Source organism: Monodon monoceros, unplaced genomic scaffold (assembly GCF_005190385.1).
Source record: "Monodon monoceros isolate NGI ecotype Baffin Bay Population unplaced genomic scaffold, NGI_Narwhal_1 Super_Scaffold_6, whole genome shotgun sequence".
Classification (NCBI taxonomy): domain Eukaryota; kingdom Metazoa; phylum Chordata; class Mammalia; order Artiodactyla; family Monodontidae; genus Monodon; species Monodon monoceros.
The window spans coordinates 66,029,120-66,034,481 of record NW_021703783.1 but is presented as its reverse complement, the minus strand read 5'-3'; positions in this window follow the sequence as shown (position 1 = coordinate 66,034,481).

The following is a 5,362-nucleotide window of genomic DNA, read 5'->3' as shown; positions in this document are numbered from 1 at the left end:
ATATATATATACAGAGAGAGAGAGAGAGTCCAGTGTTAACATATAGGAAGATTGGATTAACATTCTTTTTGCCTATGTTTCGTATTATAAATCAGTTATACTCAGGGGACTTTTTTCACTCAGAATTCCACTAGGTGGCATTACAAACTGTACTGTTTTAATAATTCATTGATTAAACACTTAATAAAATTGTGTAATAAAGACATCTGCTCATAATTTCTTTCAAATAATCTGAGTTAGTTCTTCTACCTTTATTTTCAATATTAATAATATAAGGCTTTTATTAAAATTAGGATTCACCAAAAATTTTATTGAAAATCTACAAAGTTGTTTAAGTATTTATAATAATGAAGGTCTTAGTTTGGAGACATTATTATAATGTTGTATTCTTATTCTCCTGAGAAACTTTTAAAATCTCATAGGGTTTATATTTCAAAATCCCACCTGTTTAATGAATGTTGCCTGAAAAAGGAAATAAAAACAATGGAAATAGCTTAGGTAGCAAAACTTGGAGAACATTTATTAATGAAAGTTGGCATGGTTAACTTGAGACTGATCTGATCCAGGAAAATAGTTTTATTCCCATTTCTACTTAAAACTGTCAGAACACTAAACTGTGTCTGCCTGAAACCATAAGACTAAACGTTTGAATCACCTGAGGAATAATTTTATTCAGATATCCAATTGAAATAATTCCCTGTTCCTGATAGCACTGAATTTTGGTTTAGGATTTCCATAGAGAGATTATCTGTATAATACTCCCCAGTCTGGGGAATGAATGTGCAGTTTGTTGGAAATGATTAGAAAAAGAGAGAAGAGAATTTTGGGAAGAGACACTAGAGGTAAAATGGATAGAAATGTGGGGACATATGTTGTGATATATAGCCTTTTGAGAAATAATGGAGGCTGCAGAATAGTGCTTCCATGCCTTGTAGCTGAATTTCTGCATCTGTGAAGGAGGTGGAAATGGAAATGAGGGAAGGCTCACTGAATGGCCAAGTCAAGTGCCCATGCTGCCAAGAGGTTAACAGGAAAAGAGCTGAATTGAAACTAGCTAGTGTTTTGGGGAAGTGGTTTTAGAAATGCCACAGGGTATATAGGAAAATGTTCTCCTTAGCGATGCCAAACTATGTAAGTTATAAGTGCTACCTAAATTTTTCATGTCTCATAGGGTCAGGAAATCTGTATTTATTGAATAAAGAAAAGAGCATGAGGCTGGAGTTAATCCTGTGTTTAAAGCAATTGCCGTCACACAGTAAAACTAATCAACTTACTCTGAGTTTAATACTGTTCTCCTGGATCCAAGTGGAACATGGGAAACTGAAAGAGACTATTTGGATGTGTGGATTAGTGCTAGATGAAAAATAAATGTTTTGCTAAGGCGTGTGATAGAAGAGATAGATGATAGTTGGGTAAACGTGGTTAAACCATACCAAAAAAATAGTAGTAGCCAGGAGATTCACTTAATGGTATAAAATAAGAAATGTCATGCATCTGTTTCTCGATGAGGTGAATTCATTTCAATTCAGATCAAAACGTGAATATTAACTCTTCTGGATAAAATATGCTAAAAGAGGGAGAAAGTAACAGGTCAAAACGCAGTGTAAAAACAATTTTAAGATCATGAGGCACTCATGTCCAGGAAAAAAATTTGGTTATCATGTGGACAGGGAGACAAAAATTATTCCCAAAAGAAAAATGCATTTTTGTAGAATGTATTCATTAGGATACAAATCTGGTATATACTTTTTGTAACTAAATTCCTAATCTAACCACCATCATGGTCACCAAAATTGCTCCCCCAAGCAGTGTCCTAGTCCCAGCTAACTCTCACATTCTTTTCGCTGAGGCACAAAACCCTGGTTTAATCTTTACATGCTCTCACACCACACATCCAACCTGCCTATAACGTTTGATTCTGTCTTCAAATTATAGTTAGACTCCAACCCCATCTTATCACTTTCACTGCTACCAGTATGGTTACAGCACCCAATATCTCTTGTGATGATAGCAGCTATTTCCTCCTAACAATATTCTTGTTTCCACCATTGCCACCTCCTCAGTCTACAAGAGAGCAGCTTGAGTGAACTTGATAAAGACTCTTCTGAAGCCTTCACTGGCTCCCTGTTTCCCTCAGAGTAAAAACCGAAGTCACCTGAATAGCCTGAAAGATGATTTAGTCCTCCACCATTCCCACACCTCCCTCCATCCCTGTCTTCTAATATGCTTCTTGTTCTAATAAAATGAACAAAACTTTGGTAACATTCATTGGAAAAAAAAGAAAAGGCATTAAAATCAGAAAACAAAAATACTATGATTAAAAAAAGTACACAGTCGGGCTTCCCTGGTGGCACAGTGGTTGAGAGTCCACCTGCCGATGCAGGGGACACGGGTTCGTGACCCAGTCCGGGAAGATCTCACATGCCGCGGAGCGGCTGGGCCCGTGAGCCATGGTCGCTGAGCCTGCGCGTCCGGAGCCTGTGCTCCGCAACGGGAGAGGCCATAACAGTGAGAGGCCCATGTACCACAAGAAACAAAAACAAAAACAAACAAAAAAAAAGTACACAGTCAATTTTATTAAAAAAATTAGTTGAAAACTGAGAGGAAATGGGTAAATCTCTCATAAAATTCAACATATCAAAATTTACTTAAGACATTATGTGTCCAGTCTGGCATGTAAGGATTTTGAAAGTTGGTAATCCATTCTAATAATAAATAAAAAGTTGAATAAACTGAAAAATCAATAACTCTTCTTAAATCCTTCAGAGAATTGAGGCCACAGGGCAAACCATTGCCCCCCAAAATAGGAGACACACAAATGGATACAGACAATGACAACTTACTGAAGCAAAAACCAACTAGCAAAAGCATCCCTGGAAATCAACACTGGAATAGGAAAACATGTACTGTAACTGATGAGTTGCTGAAGGCTCAGTGTAGATAAGATTGAGAGTTAAAAGGAGACCCCCACCATTTTGTGAGTTTTACCTCTTGTAGCTCTACCTGGTTCTCACATAAAATTCAGAGAAAAATCCCCTTAGACTTCTGGCAAGGAGAGGGAAAAATTAACGATTTTGAAATGGCCAGAACTTTTCTATACTTCTTTAGAAGGCCTGCCCTCAAGAGAAACTATTTTAATAGAATGTAATCTATTGAGATTATATCAGAGACTGACCTTGGGGAAGGGAAACATACCACTCTGGGCCCCTCTAGCCATCATGTCCCTCCTAAGGTGGGAGCAAAAAAAATGAGAGGTAGTTGTGAAGTTTACAGCCCGGGGGCACAGGGTAACTAAAAGATTGAGACCTAATCATAGAACTATAGAATACACACCTTGCCCACACCTTACTACCACATCACTAAAGGCCTTTTTGCCATAGCTCCTACTCAGTACATCATATCTGGCTTTTAACAAAAAAATTATGACATACTAAGAGGAAAAAACACACACACATCGTTAGAAGAGATGGAACGAGCATTAGCACCAAATTTAGATGTGACAGGGATGTAGGAATTATCAGACTCTGAATTTAAAATAGCTGTGGTTAATATAGTAGAACTCTAACAGAAAAGGTAGACAACATGCAAGAACATATTGGTAATATAAGCAGAGACATAGATATTTTAAAAACAAACTTTAAAAATTCCAGAGCTCAAAATAACTGTAGGAGAAATGAGGAATGCCTTTGTTGAGCATATTAGTAGACTACACACAACTGAGGAAAGAATCTTTGAATTTGAGATTCTTTCAATAGACACTTCCAAAACTGAAAAGCAAGTAGAGAAAAAAAAAAAAGGCTGAAAAAAATTGAACAGAATATTCAAAAACTATGGGATAACTGTGAAAATTGTAAGACATACATCATGGGAACACCAGAAGTAGAAGAAAGTGAGAAAGAAATAAAAGCAATATTTGAAGCAATAGTGATTGAGAATTTCTCCAAATTAATGTCAGACACCAAAAACACAGATCAAGAAAATTCAGAGTACAGCGAGTAGAGATAAATGCAAAAAAATTACACCTAAGGATATCAGTTTCAAACTACAGAAAATCAAAGATAAAGAAAAAAAATCTTAAAAGATGCCAAGGTAAAAAAGAAATCACCTAAACTGTAGAAGAGTAAGGATAAAAATTATATCTGACTTCTCAGAAACCATGCAAGCAAGAGAGTGAAGTGAAATATTTTAAAAGTTGAGAGAAAATACCTACCAACTTAGAATTCTGTACCCTGTGAAATCATCCTTCAAAACAGAATATGAAATAAAACTACCTCAGCAAACTAAAATTAAATGAATTTGTGTGCAATAGACCTGAACTGCAATAAATATTAAAAGGAGTTATTCAAAGAGAAGGAAATGATATACATCAGAAACTTGGATCCACATAAAGAAAGAAATAATATTGGAAAAGAAATAAGTGAAGATAAAATAAACACTTTTATTTTTCTAATTCTCAATTGATCTAACACATAACAATTTGTTTGAAATAATAAATGCAGAAATGAATACAATTATGTATGTTTATGTATATACATATCCTTCTGTATGCTTATGTATAAATGAAAAGAAAGTCAGCAATGACAAAAGAGATAAGAAAAAGGAATTAGGATTATTTTTTTTATTTATTATAAGGTACTGGCACTGCCTGTGGTAGTATAGTGTTATTGGAAAATGGACTTGGATAAGTTGTAAATGTATATTGCGAACTCTAGGGCAACCACCAAAAAAGTAACTAAAAACAAGAATAACCTATATGCTAGCAAGTGAGAGAAAATGAAATCATTTAAATTGCTCAAAATGCAAAAGCAAAATGCAAGAAAATTGGAAGAGAAAATAGAGTCAAAGAAAAAGGGCAACAGTGAAAAATAGTAAAAAAATATAATAGATATTACTCCAACTATATCAATAACCACTGTGAAAGAAATGGTCTAAATACACCAATAAAAAACAAAGATTGGAGCAGTTTCAGGGGCTCACTAGAGTTGGGCCCTGGGTACCAGTTGTGCAGGGAGCTACTGACCAAGAAGCAGATGGCCCGGTGGGATCTGCTGGCTGGCGGCCCTGATGAAATGTGGATCCTCTAGCAACAGGAGGTGTGAAGAGAGAGGACATTCAAGATGGCAGAGGAGTAAAACGTAGACATCACCTTCCTCCCCACAAATACATCAAAAATACATCTTCATGGGGAACAACTCCTATGGAACTCTTAGTGAATGCTGTCGGAAGACCTCAAATTTCCCACAAGCCATGTGGCTGACAGGGTCTTAGTGCTCCAGCCAGGTGTCAGGCCTGAGCTTCTGAGGTGGGAGAGTCGAGTTCAGGACATTGGACCACCAGAAACCCCCGAGCCCCACGTACTATC